We start from the raw sequence: 16,968 nt of genomic DNA on the forward strand, positions 1-16,968 counted from the left end.
GAGCTGGAGGAATCAGGCTCCCTGACTTCAGAAATATACTACAAAGCTACAGTAATCAAGACAGTATGGTACTGGCACAAAAACAGAAAGATAGATCAATGGAACAGGATAGAAAGCCCAGAGATAAACCCACACATCTAAGGACACCTCATCTTTGATAAAGGTGGCAGGAATGTACAGTGGAGAAAGGACAGCCTCTTCAATAAGTGGTGCTGGGAAAACTGGACAAGATACAGGTAAAAGCATGAGATTAGATCACTCCCTAACACCATACACAAAAATAAGCTCAAAATGGATTAAAGACCTAAATGTAAGGCCAGAAACTATCAAACTCTTAGAGGAAAACATAGGCAGAACACTCTATGACATAAATCACAGCAAGATCCTTTCTGACCCACCTCCTAGAGTAATGGAAATAAAAACAAAAATAAACAAATGGGACCTAATGAAACTTCAAAGCTTTTGCACAGCAAAGGAAACCATAAACAAGACCAAAAGACAACCCTCAGAATGGGAGAAAATATTTGCAAATGAAGCAACTGAAAAAGGGTTAATCTGAAAAATTTACAAGCAGCTCATGCAGCTCAATAACAAAACAACAAACAACCCAATCCAAAAATGGGCAGAAGACCTAAATAGACATTTCTCTAAAGAAGATATACAGACTGCCAACAAACACATGAAAGAACGCTCAACATCATTAATCATTAGAGAAATGCAAATCAAAACTACAATGAGATATCATCTCACACCAGTCAGAATGGCCATCATCAAAAAAATCTAGAAAGAATAAATGCTAGAGAGGGTGTGGAGAAAAGGGAACACTCTTGCACTGCTGGTGGGAATGTGAATTGGTTCAGCCACTATGGAGAACAGTATGGAGGTTCCTTAAAACACTACAAATAGAACTACCATATGACCCAGCAATCCCACTACTGGGCATATAACCTGAGAAAACCATAATTCAAAAAGAGTCATGTACCAAAATGTTCATTGCAGCTCTATTTACAATAGCCCGGAGATGGAAACAACCTAAGTGCCCATCATCGGATGAATGGATAAAGAAGATGTGGCACGTATATACAATGGAATATTACTCAGCCATAAAAAGAAACGAAATTGAGCTATTTGTAATGAGGTGGATAGACCTAGAGTCTGTCATACAGAGTGAAGTAAGTCAGAAAGAAAAAGACAAATACCGTATGCTAACACATATATATGGAATTTAAGAAAAAAAAATGTCATGAAGAACCTAGGGGTAAGACAGGAATAAAGACACAGAGCTACTGGAGAACGGACTTGAGGATATGGAGAGGGGGAAGGGTGAGCTGTGACAGGGCGAGAGAGTCATGGACATATACACACTAACAAACGTAAGGTAGATAGCTAGTGGGAAGCAGCCGCATGGCACAGGGATATTGTCTCGGTGCTTTGTGACCGCCTGGAAGGGTGGGATGGGGAGGGTGGCAGGGAGGGAGACACAAGAGGGAAGAGATATGGGAACATATGTATATGTATAACTGATTCACTTTGTTATAAAGCAGAAACTAACACACCATTGTAAGGCAATTATACCCCAATAAAGATGTTAAAAAAAAAAAAGATAGGAAGCTTTATATAGCAAAGGTACCATTCATTGGTGCCACCTAGTGGTAGCATTGAATAAAATCCTGAGGTTTGGGTCTCAGTCCATGAAATCCGAGAGCTGTTGGCGAGAAAACTCCGTGCAGCTCGGCAGCCTGGAAGTGGTACCAAGTCTGATTTTCATCGCGTTCAAGTCTAAGAACCTATCTCACCATAAGTTTCCTCTGACTTCTTTTAACTGTGTATAATTTATATTCAATTCCATTACATTCCTGAAATTTCTAAATTTACTGCCTCCTTCAGTGTCCAAACTTACAATCAGAATCTCCTCACCAAGGCTAATAACAGATAAAGAAGGTAATAGTTTGGGTACATGTTCATAAGACTAGACCCCCGAGGCAAAGTTTCCATCTGAGACCTTAGATGTGCACCCATTCCTTACAAGAATTTGAGGAGCTACAGGCAATAGTCAAGGAATTTTAGTGCTGGAAGGACACATCACTTTAAAACCCAAAGGAGTTTTATATGTCCAATTTGACAGATTTGAAACTAGAAGCCAAGCTTTTAAATTTCCCATCCATTTTCCTTTCAATGTAATGCCATAGTACCTAACTTCCCTCTGGAACATTTTCAGCATAGAAAGCAGATTGGCCTAGTGAACTGAGAGCAAGGTTCAAAGAAAATTGCTGTGAGGCTTGGCGCAGGTCTCAAACTTAAGTTTGCAGAATGGGATAATATTTAATTTGTAATCAACAAAGCTCACCTCCTAATGAAGTTTTCATCATTAGGCAATGTTTCACACTGCTTTTCAGCCCTGCAGTTATTGGAGCACGCACCACCAAATCATATTTGTTATTGTTTTATTAGTCTTATATAGCGCTCAGCACCCAGGCATGTTCCCACACATATTCTCCTTCCTATCCTGCTCCCAGCATCCTGGATCAGTGAATTCTATTATTTTATTGTCAAGAGCATATGATTACCATCTTAGGTGTACTTTTAATAATAAATCATGCTTCTTGCTTCAGGGGAAAAAATTCTCCAAACCTAATTATTTATTTGCATCTTGTAGAGGACATAATTACAAATTCTCTCCTAAATGGAGAAAGCATCAAAGGAAGAACGTAATTTTGCTAATATCTTTATACTGTGCACACAAAGCTAAGGCCAAATCTCAGAAATATCTCAATGATATTCATTTTCTGATATTTATTGCTCATCCTCCTCTGAGAGTCCTCACAGCAAAGGAAAATAATATTTTTACATATTTTTAAATCAACTTTCTGTAAATGTAGGTGGCTTTTTAATGTATGAGAATAAAATTGATTCTTGTGATTGTTTTCATTAAAAATAATAAAAGAAATGTTTAAAATCCAGTTGTCATTTTGTTCTTTCTCTTAATTTTTTTTTTTCAGTTTCTAAATCTCATTTTCTAAGCTAACTAATGCTTAACTTTCCATTTTTGCCTCAGGTAAGGTTCATTTAAACTTCTCCTATTTTTTATTTTCTGTATTTAGTTACACATTCAGAAGAACAGGCAAAGTTCAAAATAAAAATATTGCGTCCAATATTCCAATCACTTAAACTTTCTGGAAAATAAATGCTTTTCTGTGTTCTCCATAACCATAAGTACACGGCCCTTCACACCAGGGTGAAGGGTGAAATTTTACAAGTCATGGTCTTGACAGCCCTAAAGCTAATGAGGGCAAGCATCCATGCTGATGTAAGCCAGTTAGCATGGTACTTTCCTATAGGAAAGAGCCAAGAGTCGTTATTAAATTTCAAATGTTATAGCTTGAGATTTAATAGCCTCACCCCAAGCCATTTTTATTTCTTTGCCTAAATACAGTTTGCTAGAATTCCCTCTACTGTGAAGAGAAATTGCTGATTATCCAAGTGGGATTTAAGCCTTCCTTCACTGGTTGAGTAAATACGGTTCTCAGGCTAAGTGCCACTCACCCCCTCAAGTGTTTCTGGGCACAATTTCTTTCACCCAAGGACCCTCAGCATCACCGCTCTAGAGCCCCACACCAAGAAATGAAGATGATGATAGATTAAGCCATTAATTTGTAACTCTTCTACTACTGAGGTCACATTCAAGAATGGGAAAATATTTGGCTTAGAAAAATAAACCAGCTCTCTACATACCTCTTTTTAGCAGCACATACTATCTGTTCCTAGATTAAGCTGAGTAAATGCTATTTTCATGAAGAAACTCCAGAGTCTAAAGCTACTTTAAAAGCTTTCTTGGCCTTCTTTGCCTCACCATCCCCTGTTCCCACCACCACCACGACCACCATGTAAATTCTGAAAGATTCCAATTCAGGCCCTTATGAAAAACAGTTTCACATGATGAAATTTACTAAATTCCAACTCCTGTCCAATTTCCTCATGGACAAAAATAACTGCTAGAAGAACCACAAATTTAGAAGTCAAGGGTTAGACATTTCTTAGAAACAAAGGTAGATCATGAAAGAAATTGAAAATGTTTCCAGCATTTCATCTCTGTCTCCATGACAAAATGAGTAGTTTCTGATGCAGCGGCGAAAGAGGAGGACACTGGGCACGAAATTTCCTGTGCGTTTGATTCACCTATGGAGTCAAAACATTAAGTACAGCAGATAACAAGAAGCAAGAGAAAGGGCACATATGGTTCTAAGCTAAGAATGCTTCCTCTAGTTTCTGGTAATCAGGTAATTGCAAGATATATTTTGGCACAGAATCAGAACTCAGTTTGAGTGCAAAGTAAAAATGTTCAAAAGAAAGATGCTCTATGTTATATCTAGGAAATTCTTCACAGGTAACATATGTTTGTAGTTAATGTAATCTATCCAAACAGGAGAGCCCTGTTTCATCAGACAAGTGTCTGTTCTGATGACCCAGGTACTGAGCTAGCAGAGAACATCTTTGCTGAAAATAGGAGAAAGTTTTATGCCTGCTCAGAAAAGATACTCCCCTGTGGATAGAAAGGAAAAGAACACAAGAAAGAGAAAAGGGTTATCACTGAGCCAGTTACCTCCAACTTGCTATCTCTGCAGATATTTTTTCCCCTCTTTCCCTCCCTTTGTTTCTCACTTACCCTCTGGTTTCTTCACTTTATTGTCTCTTTGAGCTTTTGATGAATATTCATATGTCTCTGTAGTGATTTGGCTGTACAATGATTAAAAACAGTCTGAAGTACTTAATATATCCTCTTCTGAAAAAGGAAGCAGTTGGGTAGCAAGTCACACATGTCAATGAGGGATATTTTATCATAACAGCCAATGTGTAAAATTGTAGGTCTCGACCTACAGATAGAATCCAATTGCCTTATCACAACTGAAGCATCCCCATTTTTAAAATGTATTCAGGAGATATAGCCAAGTAAAAATTCTAACCTAGAGGCTCACCTATTTGTCAGCTAATCAGCTGCAGCTATAGATCAAATATTTATTGAGCTGGGCTTTGTACTAGGCTCAAGATAAAACAGAGGAGAAGGTAGACATGCGCATTACACTAAGAGTCTAGGGCAAGAGCTTTCTGAAGCTATTATGAAGGACTCTCTTCACAGGCCTTTACTAAAACACAGGCCACTATTAAAACACAGGCCACTCAAGTGGTGCGTGGTTGTGGAGATGAGTAAGGGCTGAAATCCAGCTTCCACTCTGCTCTCCAACACTCTGCCCTGCCCAGAGGGGACACCTTCTAAAAAGTCACACAAAGGCAGCACCAGAAAGCCACAGCCCTGTATTAAAGCACAGTTTCCCCTTCCACAGGAGTTACTGTATCTTTCCTTGCCCTGGGGTTTCCCAAAATTTCAGAGACCACACTCATTTGTTACACCTCAACCATGGCCCTATAGGCTAGAGTCAAGGTGAATTAATGTAGACAGGAGTATTCAATTTACAGAAGAACACAAAAATCTATACATTAGTGGTACAGCAATAGTGTCGCTGGTCTAGGTTTCTTAGAGGTTTTGACCTAAGCTACTGTTTCTTAGCTGTCACTTTATTTTAAAGTCTCAGCCTAGCTTTCCTCTGCTTTCCAGAATTCTTTGTCCAGATTCCACCCAAGAGCCTTTCTCCAGCTGACTCACTATATCCCTACACTTGTAAATAGTAAATATGAAAAAAAAAAACACAAAAAAAAGGCTACGAAGGAAGCCAAGTTTGAGTGAATGAGTTGCACAACTAATCTGCTACAACTAATCTGCTGTTAGTTCCACAAATTATAGGGGATGGAAATGGCACATTTCCGTCACTCATCTGCTGGTTCTGTTGCAAAGATAAACCCTTAATTGGCAAGCCTTTAATATCTAATGGCATTTTATGTTGTGGTCTGATAGAAATAATCTGTCCAAGCTTATGACAAAGTTGTTTTGTAAATCCCTACTAGTAATGGCGGGAAAGACTTGATAATGCATATGTTCTTATTTTGGTATTAATAACTTACACTAGCTTTAGTCCAAACAAATTCTGATCCTGTCACTTGAAAATGTAATTCTTAACATTCTTTTATTATAAAAGATTAGGGGTAAATCTTCTAAAAGTTAGTTTTACACATAGCTCCCTCGTAGCTTACTTATAATGTGGTTCTTCCATCAATTGTTTGAGATATGTTTAGCCCATAAAGATATTCCATCCAAAAAAAAACCCAGAGTATTTTGTATTTTAACCCAAGTCCTGGATTACCTCATATTGCCCTGTGATTGGAAAGCAACTAGAAATTTTGTCTGAATCCAGTTTTTATCCATGATTTAATACCAGTTTAATATGGACAAGCAAGCAGCAGTTAACACAGGATTAAACGATGCCTAAAATCATTAATCTTTCTTATCATTTCATCAAATAAATACTATTGTCATTCTTTCAACACAATTTTGTTTAACTGCCACAATAGACTTCAAATGATATCATATGGAAATTGTTCTGTCTTTTATGAAACAAACCAAAACCAAACAAACAAACAAATCATTAGTCTTTTATACAAACAAGGGAGAGAGTCCTGAGAATATAAACTAATAGCATAGGTCACACCTAAATGTATTCTTATTATCTGAGGCAGCTCCCTCAAGGATGAGACCCCTCCTCATAACTGTTCTTCAGCCCCTACCCAAGTTCCAAGTAGCCACAAAGTAGAAAAAAGCCTGGACCAAATTCCTGGAATACTGCTTCCTCTTCCTCAGCAGAGTATGTCTCTCTGCTCCTTCAGGATTTGCCTGACACATCTCCCAAACCCTTTATCTGACCCCAACGCCTCCTTCCAACTTGGTTAGGTACAGCTCCATCTTAGCACTTACCACAGATTCATATATATCTGTGTGCTTGTTTTCCGCTCCATGAGAATGTGAGTTCCTTGAGGTCAATGACTGTATTTGAGTCTCTGTATTCCTAGTTCCAGCCACGCTGCCTGAAACATAATAAATGCTCAGTAAATGTTTGTTGACTGTAAGAACCAAGAATAAAAGAATAGAGCTTTTGAAAGATTAGCTTTTGAAAGATTAGTTGGGAACACCTGTTCTACCCATTAACTCCTTGAAAAACTGGATACATCACTACAAAATGTGGGCTTATATTTAAGTTTCAATCATTTTGAACAACTCCCATAGCTTGGTTATCTAAGTTTCAAGGATGATCGTATGTGGCAAATTCCTTTAGTTCATTCAACAGTAATACCTATCACGTGCCTGGTCGGTCCAGATGAGCCAAGATGGTATAGAATGCTACCTACAGTTTTTCTTATGGAAGAAGCTAGCAACAGGAATAGTTACCAATTAACAATTTATCTGTGAATTTCTCAAATCCTCTAAATCATTTTCTTGTCATCTTGGCTTCTAAACCCTTAAAGCCCTGAGAAGCTTACTAATGTAACATGCAGGCAAAATTATCATTTCTTCTTCTTAGTCATTCATGTTAATTAAAAGAATATGTTTCACAAATATCGTTTCCTGACTATTTGCTTGCATTTAACCACATGGACCCTTTGTTAAGCTCTTGAATGAGTTTGCAATTCAACCTCTGACCACAAATCTACGTTCATGAAAATGGACAATGTTTATGCCCATGAAAATTGCATTCTGTTACTTCTTTAATGAAAAAGGATAAATATATATTGCCTTTGAGTAGGCTGCCTTTGTGTAGATTTTTTAAAAATTGGCAACTCTATAAAAAGTTGAATCTCGATGTTTCTGTCTTACAAACCTGTACAGTTCTTTGATCTCCAGTTTGAATCACTAAGGTAAGCTGCTCATGAGCTGAAACAGCAGGCACCATCTCTCCATCTGCTGCACAGTGCCCCAGAGACGTCATGGGCCCAAGGAAGGTAAAAGACAGGAAGGAAAAGAACATTTCTGTTTGTTTTTTAACTTAAATGCCTGGAGCAAATCAAGCCTGAGTCTAGCTGCTAAGGGAAGAGACAGAATCCATCAGTATTTCCATAGGAAGAGGTGGGTCAGTTGCCCAGACACAGGAAGATACTGTGTGAGAGAGAGAAGGGAAATAAAATGGAGCACAAAGCAAGTCTAAATCAGTGGAATGCTAAAAATTTTAAATGATAAGATAATCATTAAGGACACCTCTTTTTAAGGGCTCTCTCTCCCTTCTTGTGCTGTAAAATCATTTTTCCTGAGAGTCTCTCCAAGTGGACTAAGAAAATATGTCCCCAAACAGTGAGAAAGCATTATATTCAATTTTATGTGATGTGAACACACCACTTGATGTGTGTGGTTCCTCCACCAGGTCATCACACCATGCAAAGTAAGAAATGAAATCCTAGGTGTCATGTGTCCAAATTAAAAAGAAATCAGCCTGCTGACTCTTTAAAGAAGGTTGACAAGCTCTCCAGACTGAAGGCTGTGGCCATTAGAACTGCACCTGTCTATTATTATGCCTTCTCTGTATTATTATTCTATTCTTAGCTGTCAGAGTTACTCTATCAACATGAAAGCATCAGTCAAACTTCTGACTGACCACAAGATCATCCACTAATTTGGACCCAAGGGGAGTTCTGTTAAAACTGCAGGATTTTCCTCCAAACAGTGCAAGTACACAGAGTCAAACTTGCTACCGCGGTAACCAGCATACACAGCTTGTTATTTTTAATTACATCCCCTCCATAGTTAGGTCTCTCCTTTGGAACAGTGGATTATTATTCAGCAACTTCTGAACAAGCAGGGGTGCACTGGAGCCAAGAGGGTTCTCGATGCCTCCCCTGTTAGACTTGCTAATCAATTCACTGTGGCTAAAATGAAAGTCAAGGTATACAGTGGGTATTAGGATCTTAATTTTAGGCAAACAGCATTACCCACACAACACAACACAAATCTAAATACATGGAAGCTGAGAACTTACATCTCAAAGTTCATGGACAGTTAACAAACTGTACATTCAAAGTGAATTCTAAATGTTTCTGACACGTTGTTGATTGACATCTGGAGAGCTTATGCACCTCTATCTTTTGCTTGTTTGTTTTTATGTTAGTTTTGTGTAGATTTAGAGCAGTGGCTCTCAACAGAGGGTCAATTTTATCTCCCAGGGGATATTTGACAATGTCCAGAGACATTTTTGGTTGGGGTGAGGTGGAGGGGTGTTACTGGCACCTGGCAGGTAGAGACCAGCAATGCTGCTAAACATCCTACAATGCACAAGACAGTCCCCAAAACAAAGAATTATCTGGTCCAAAGTGTCAATAGTGTCATGGTTGAGAAAACGATGGAAAGAGAAATAAGAGGGAGAGAGAAATATTTTTTTTAATTTTTTAAAATAAATACCCATTTAATGCATGTTCATAGTTTTAAAAGCTAAATAGCATTAATAAAACTTCTCATGAAAATTAGCCATCATCTGCACTACTTCTTCCCCTTTTGAGTTTCCTTTCCCAAACAAAGGAAATCATTATTCATTATTCATCTGGCTACCCTTTATTTCTAAAGAATATACTTACATCAATAGTTGTTATTTAGGCAAGTTTAGATATTGTTATTGACACTTTATTTTGCAATGGAAGAATTTAGCACTCTTTCAACACCTCACTCCTTCACTAATTTATTCATTCTTCTCTAATTTATTCTTTTTTTTCTGTTTCCCATTTCTTTGTGGAAGGTTTTCCTGTCTTTATTTCCAACCTTTTTATTAAACTTTAATTTCAGCTATTGCACTATAATTTTTATTCCTAAAGGCTTTTTCTTGATCTCTTTTTAAATAACAACCTGTTTTTGTTTCATGGATAAAATATCTCCTCACATTCCCCTAAGGTTAGAACTATATTTTTTTAATTTTCTGTTGCTCACTGCTTTGTTTCTGTTTCCTCTAAGATCATTTTTTTGTTTGTTATGGTCCCTCTTTTTAATGTAAGAACGTTTACTTAAATATTTGGTGCTCTTTGTTGCCCATTCATGTTTAAAAGTGAGAAACTAAAAGACATATATGCATGGTAGGTCTTGTCCACTGGGGACTTCATGGAGTACAATCTGGTGGCAGTTGGCCATACTGATGATAGTTCCAGCTGCTGGTATGTGTATTAATCAGGATCACCTATGCCTAAAAAACACCCCAAGTTTCCACTGCTCAACACACTGGAGCCATGTGTCCACTATAGGTCAGGTGGTCTCTAGGGTAGTTGTGCTCCTCGTGGTAGCTCAGCCAACTAGGCTGCTTCCAGGTTGCAGTTCCTCAATGCCAACATACAGTTTCCAAGGTCACCACTGAAGAGTGATCCATATCACTTCCCTTCATAGCCCATTGGCCAGAAACAGTCACCTGACTCCATATAACTGCAAGCGGGTGGGGAGCATATGATTATTTTGTGAGGGGCCTTTCAGCTTCTCCATTGATCTGACTCACATGTGCAGATCTTAAAAATGATCAAAGCATGCAGAAATGGGGTTTTAAATATTAGAAGTGTTTAGAACATTCAACAGGAATATATCTGCCTTCACTCTCACCTAATTTGACAATTCTTTGCTTTTTTTTTTTTTGTTCCCTTAGGGTTGGAATTGCTCAGGAGAGGGGAGAAAGGAGAAGAAGTTCATTTTGTCTCTTCATTTGTATCTCTATACATGAAATTACCTTTAGAAATTCAAATCAATACAGAGATGTGATTAATGTGGCTGTGACATCAAATGGATCGTTAAGGAAAGAGAAACAATGTTTTTACATTTTCAGACATATATTTTTATACCTCAATCACTACATTTATAAAATTCACTACCTTTAAGATGAAAGAATAGACATTTACTATAGTTATGTATTTCCTCTTAACAAATCACCCCAAACTTAGTGTCTGTGATGGCTAATTTAATGTGTCAACTTGAGTGGGCCATGAAGTGCCCAGATATTTGGTTAAACATTATTCTGAGTATGTTTAACATAATTCTGAGTATGTCTGTGAGGGTGTTGCTTGATGAGATTAACATTTGGATCTGTAGACTGAATAAAGCAGATTGCCCTCCTCGGTGTGGGAGGGCCTCATCCAATCCATTGAAGGTTTAAATAGAGCAAAAAGGAAGAGTAGAGAAAAATTTGCTTTCTCTGCCTGACTGTCTTTGAGTTCAGAACATCTATCTTCTCCAGCCTTCAGAATCCAACCTTTAGACTAGATTTCCTACTTGTGGCCTCTCTGTGCACCTGAATGCACTTCCTCACAGCCTGGTTCCAAGAGCAAACATTCCAAGAGAACAAGACAGAAGTGTGCTATGTTTTTATGACCTAATTTCACAGTCATCTAGTCTCACATAATAGCATCTACCTTTGTGGTCAAGGCCACAAAGTCCAACCCAGTTCCAAAGGTGGAGGACGTAAACTCCATCTCTTGATAGGGGAGTGACAACATTCTAGGAAAGCGTGTGAGATGAGAGACATTGTTGCCTAAGATAGAGAAACAAGTGTTTACCATCATAGTCCTGCCTAACAACTCAGACAAGAACTTTACTAATGAACAGACTTTATTATCATTTACACAGTCTCACCATATCCTGCTGAGTGGAATATTTGAAGGTCTAGGCTTCCAGAAATCAAAACCCAGCCATTTAGCGGAAATACAAAGCCAAAACTCACCAGAAAAGTGAGCAGTAGCATGTAATACTCAAAAGGTGGCAATGTTATCCATCGTCTCACTCTGGCAGTGATGAGGAGAGGAAGGAAGAGACAAATCTGTGTGTGTGCCAAGTATAGATATGATCTATTTTACCAAAGGAAGATCTACTTTTTCCATTTCCTCCAATGTCTAAAGGTCACCAGGAGAATAAGATAAGGAACAGGATTTCACAAACAGATCCTTGAGTGGAATTTAGTTGCCAAATTCATTCATTAAATTAATTTTTTAACGTGAGTTTCTACAACATAGCCATAAATATAACAGAAACAAGAGACTTCTACTACAGTAGGTAAGACAGCAATTCATTGTAGTAAGTGCTATGTGGATAAGCATGGGGGCTCCTCAGGACAGGTATTTAGCTGGCTGCTGATAATCATTATCTATTCTGACTGGGCTGTTCTCTGTTTTGATTGCTTGGTGCCCATACCACCGCAGGTGATAAATATTTTCAATAGCACCCCTGGTGCTATTATAACAAATGATAGGGGCACCTAACTGAGTGTACAGACTGTTCAGGGACATGCAAGTAATACACTAGAGCTGTAGCCTAGAATGCAAAGTGTAGAATGGGGATAAGGAGACTGGAGAAATAAACTATGATCAGCTCCTAAGGGTCTTCTTAGGAAGACCTCTATATGGGGGTAAATGGGGAGCTATTGAAGGGAGCTTAATCAAGAGAGCAAGCCGATCAGATTGGCCTTTTGAAGATATTATTCTATCTGCCTGTGAAAAATGGAGGGGCAAGATGGTAAGAAGATACTAGGAAGAAATTTCAGAATCAAGGGAAGTGAAAAGCAAAGTTAAATATGATGAGGATGGAGGAAATTAGACAAATTTCAGATATTAAGAAGGTGGAATCTAAAGAATTTTGTGATTGATGTGAAGGAGAGAGGAAGGTGGGGGAAGCCAGTTTTCAAGGATGACCTTCAGATTTCTGATTTGGCGACTAGGATAGCTGCTGCCACAGGTACAACCCTGGCTGACCTATGGCCACCGGCCACTGCGAGGCAGAAAAACAGCAGTGGCAGCTCAGCTCCAGCTGAGACATCCAAGGATGACAGGAAATCATCAGGATGGTGCTCAGGTCTGGCTTTGATGGGGAAGGGAAAACAAGAAGTTTAGGCAGGTGGGCAGGATATTGTTCCCTCTTCCCCTCCATCTCCTCTGCCATATACACCCTGCCATATACAAAAACCTGAATATTACACTTACTGTAAGGGGGAAGTGTTGGGTAAAAGACATGGAGGTTTCTTTAGGGGGACTTGTGTAGATGGGACCAAAATATGGAGAGACTGAGCCCAGTTGGAAACAGCACCAAATTCACCAGAAAGAATAGAACCTAGGTCCTGGACATTATATCCTCCCTCAAGGAATACTTTACTAGTCCTTCTATGCCAAGAAAATTGTACTCAGTGGAGCAAGATTTAAAGAGAGGCAATAGGCTAGCATGTCCTGACCAGGAAATTAAAATTTTTATAGCTCCATTCCTTTCAACAATTGAAACCTCCTGAAATTAAAAACTCTCAGGTGGGGTTGTGGAAGTTCAACCATAATAGAGTCTTCAGGGAAGAGCTTACAGAAAAGTATTGTCTCAGGTCTTAGAGAAACATCAATAATGAGGTCCCTGTGTGGCAGTTGCTTGTTCAGGAATTGTTTCCTCTGGGCTGTCTCTAAGTTCTAGAGCCATCCAAAATGCACTTACATCATCATGGAACAGCATCTGATATTCTCTCTAATTCTGCAAGTTTCCCTTGAAATTATCTGATTTGCAAGCCTTTTTCTTAAGTAATTCTTGGTTATATCCCAGTTCCAAATCTATTCAATATCTAAAAAATCTTCCCAGGGATTTTGCTATTTTTAGAAGAGGTCATTCTGAAGCATTGTTTCAAAGTCTCTCCAAAATTTCTGCTTAAGTCATTCACCAGATATTTCCTTCCAGTATCACTTTAAATAACCTATACAGATTGTGTTTAATGTCTTTTTCATAGCTTTTGAGCAAGTACCATTACAATTTATCAAAACATCCCTCTTCAGAGACAACTTGGGTGTTTTGTGTGTCTTGATTACCTAAGATGTGTCTCAATTTTGAACAAGAAAGTTTAATATTCCAAAAGCAAGACACTCTATCTAAGGTATTAAAATGTAAAGTGTGTCTAAGAACATGTTATTATTTCACAGAATTGTAAAACTAGCTAGGTTGGGGTAGTCTAGTACCCCAACCACTTCTTCTCAACCTCTCCTCTGATTTCAGCTGTGTATGAGGGGTCTCCATGGGTGGCTTGGACTTCACACTGACAGTATCTTACCTCAAACATGTGCTATACCTCTTGGCTTTCTGCTCCCTGGAAGCTCAATTCAAAAGCTTATGTGTACAGCTCAGAAGTGCAGGGTAGGGGAGTTTCCTGGTGGTCCAGTAGTTAGGACTTGGTGCTTTCACTGCCATGGCCCGGGTTCAATCCCTGGTCGGGGAACTAAGATCCCGCAAGGTGCAAGGTGCAGCATAAAAAGAAAGAAAGAAAAAAAAAAGAAAGGAAGGGAAGAAGGAGAGATGAAAACAAAGGAGGAAGAAAAAAAAGAAGTACAGGAAAGGAAGCACCCCCATGAGCAACCTCAGCCTGGTGGGAGATGGGGCTGTGGATAAATGTTCCCACCTCCCTTCCTTTGGCAGACAATTCTTGGAGGGAACCCAAACTAAGACAGCTATTCTCTAGTGAAACCCATTCATTTTAATGATGAGGAAACATCTTGTACAAAAGTACAATATTTAGTCACAACAGAAACTAGATCTCAAATCTCCTGGCTCTCAGAACGGGGCATTTTATTTTATTGCCTAGGGCCCCATCGAATGTCAAATAGTATGAGACAATGAGTCCTGACTTATGGTGGAATAGACCTTCAGGGCAGCTGGCACTCAGAAGGGACTGCCGTCAGTGAGCCCTGGTGCAGGCAGGGAAGGCTTCATAGAAACAGAAATTAAGTTGGGCCTTAAATAATTGAATAGGCATTTGTGGGACACTTCAAGAAAAGGCAAAGATGAATGAAAGTTTTAAAGTCAAAATGTGTGTATTCTTAGGACCTTTTTTAGGTTAGCCTCACAAATCGCATTGAGGTATAGAGGAAATGTTGAATAGGTAAGATGGTGCCAGGTTATAAAACTTTGCAAGGCAAGCAAAGGAATTTAAAGATCAGCTAATCAAATCCTTTAGTTTCACACTTGAAATGTTAAAGACATCTGCCCACCAACACTGAACTAGGAACAGGTAAAGGTAGAGGCTGATCCAGAACCCCTGTCTCTATACTTTTAAATCCTGCAGCTCTTTCTTCACTGCCCCACTCCATCAAAGTTAGCTTGACACATCTAAAAGCTGAGGATACTTTTTGTATCCTTTGTAATGTGAACTCATGGGATAAATCCAAACTCCTAAGCCTAGTTTATTAGACTCTTTGCCAACTGGACACTGTTTATCCCTCTTGCCTTACTAAATTCACTCAGCCCATACCCTATATTCCCAAAGTAGTCCTCATGGTCACTTAACACCCTCAGAAAAATTCCTTCCTCCCTTGAGGTTGTGCCATTCTGTTTTGCCACATCATTCCTCTCCTTCTTGCTCTCATTTACTTAACTTCAGCTGATTCACCCTCATTGATTGAGAACTATGACCTGGGCTCCCAGGTTCTTTTTACTTCCAATCTTCCTGAGATCCTGTACAACATTAATACTCATGCAGAAGACCTATATAATACCATGACTTCACATCTTCATGACCTCCTGGATTTCAAGTATCTTCTACCCACTTCAACCCCAGCCTGGACGTTGTCATCAACCAGAACTGCATAATCTTTGAAATCTTAAATTACAAACTCATATTCTTCCTTCTCTTTCACTGTCTTCTCATACTTATTTATTCATTCAACAACATTCAATTCAATACCTACATGTGCCAGGTATTGAGTGGGACACTGCAGAAACAATGATGAATGAGACAAGGTTCTTGTCCTCACAAAGCTGGTAGCCTGGTGAGAGCAATTAGCCAAGAAATTAGTAGAAAGAGCTATGAGAAAGGAAGTACAGGATACTATGATGGTTTATATGGGGGACACCCAACCCAGACTTGGGAGCTACTGGCTTCTCAGGAAATAATATTTAGGGTAGGCCTTCACCAAGCCTCTTCAGAAGTTCCATCTCTCCATTTTATCCTCAATTTATCACCACACTCCATGGCTTTACTTCCTTCCCTCACTAACCTAAACTCCACAATACAATCTTTTAACTAGCCTTTAAAAGAGCTAATCTTTTAGCTCTTTTCCTAGAGCTCTCAATATACTAGTCCCTTAGTATATTTCTCCCATAGCCACTCTGCAAAACTCAAAAATCAGCCTTCTCTGACCTTATACCTGGGATGCTGAGACCTTCTAGAGAAAAAACACACAAATATGCAGAATGAATGCACTGTACTCTGTCTCTGATCTCTGCTGGGTTCCTATTCACATGACCTTTATCCTACTCAGATTCTCTCTGATTCCAACATCAAGTATTTCAGTAATTCACTGTTTCACTAATGCTGCCATCACACATATGCCAAATCCTAACAACTCATTGCAAACTTCATCTTCTATAACTCTTTGGAACACTTAGACACTTGGGACTTCTCCCATCTTCTTTAAACTCTCTTTTAATTTTATTTCAATGACATCACTCTCTGATGGTTCTCTGACTGTATACTTAACCATTCCATCTTAATATTCTGTTAAGCTTTTACTCTTCTAGCCATTCTTAAAATATTGGTATATTTCATAGTTATATCCTTGGTCTTCATTTCTTCTCCATTGACATACTGCCAGAGAGACTTCATCTGCTTTTATAACTGACTGATTACATATCTGGATCTTCAACCAAGGCATTGTCCTGAACTCCAGTCCAACAGCTACAGATGTCTCTGCTTGATTCGACACGTGTAAAACTAAGCTTAACTATCCTTATTATTTCTCCCCAATCCAATATCACCTGTTTTTTTTCTCACATATCCACTCTCTTTCAATCTGCAATCAGCAACTGCCCAACCGATAAAGACAAATCTAGGAATTATTGTATATTTCCCTCTTTCCCTCACTCCCACATTCAATGAGAACCAAATCCTATTTATTCTACTCCCAAAACATTTCTTCTTCTCCATTCCCTGAAAAACGATCATGTCATTCTCTATACCTTAGTCGCACATAATTACTGGATAATGCCTCCAAATCCAGGCTATTTTATATCTCCATAGCTTTTCTTAGTTTGTTTTATTATCTGGAATGCCCATGCCTTCTTTT

General features: G+C 38.8%; 1 long non-coding RNA gene across 1 annotated transcript in view; it reads right to left on the bottom strand.

The window, feature by feature from the left end:
* LOC307182424 overlaps positions 1-16,968 on the bottom strand; it is a 109,428-nt gene that overhangs the window by 13,638 nt on the left and 78,822 nt on the right. The window contains exon 2 of the long non-coding RNA XR_013827167.1: positions 6,863-6,972. This is a non-coding gene — a long non-coding RNA (uncharacterized lncRNA). The remainder of the gene's footprint in view (positions 1-6,862; positions 6,973-16,968) is intronic.

The sequence above is a fragment of the Stenella coeruleoalba genome (genome assembly GCF_951394435.1).
Source record: "Stenella coeruleoalba genome assembly, chromosome: 2".
Lineage (NCBI taxonomy): Eukaryota > Metazoa > Chordata > Mammalia > Artiodactyla > Delphinidae > Stenella > Stenella coeruleoalba.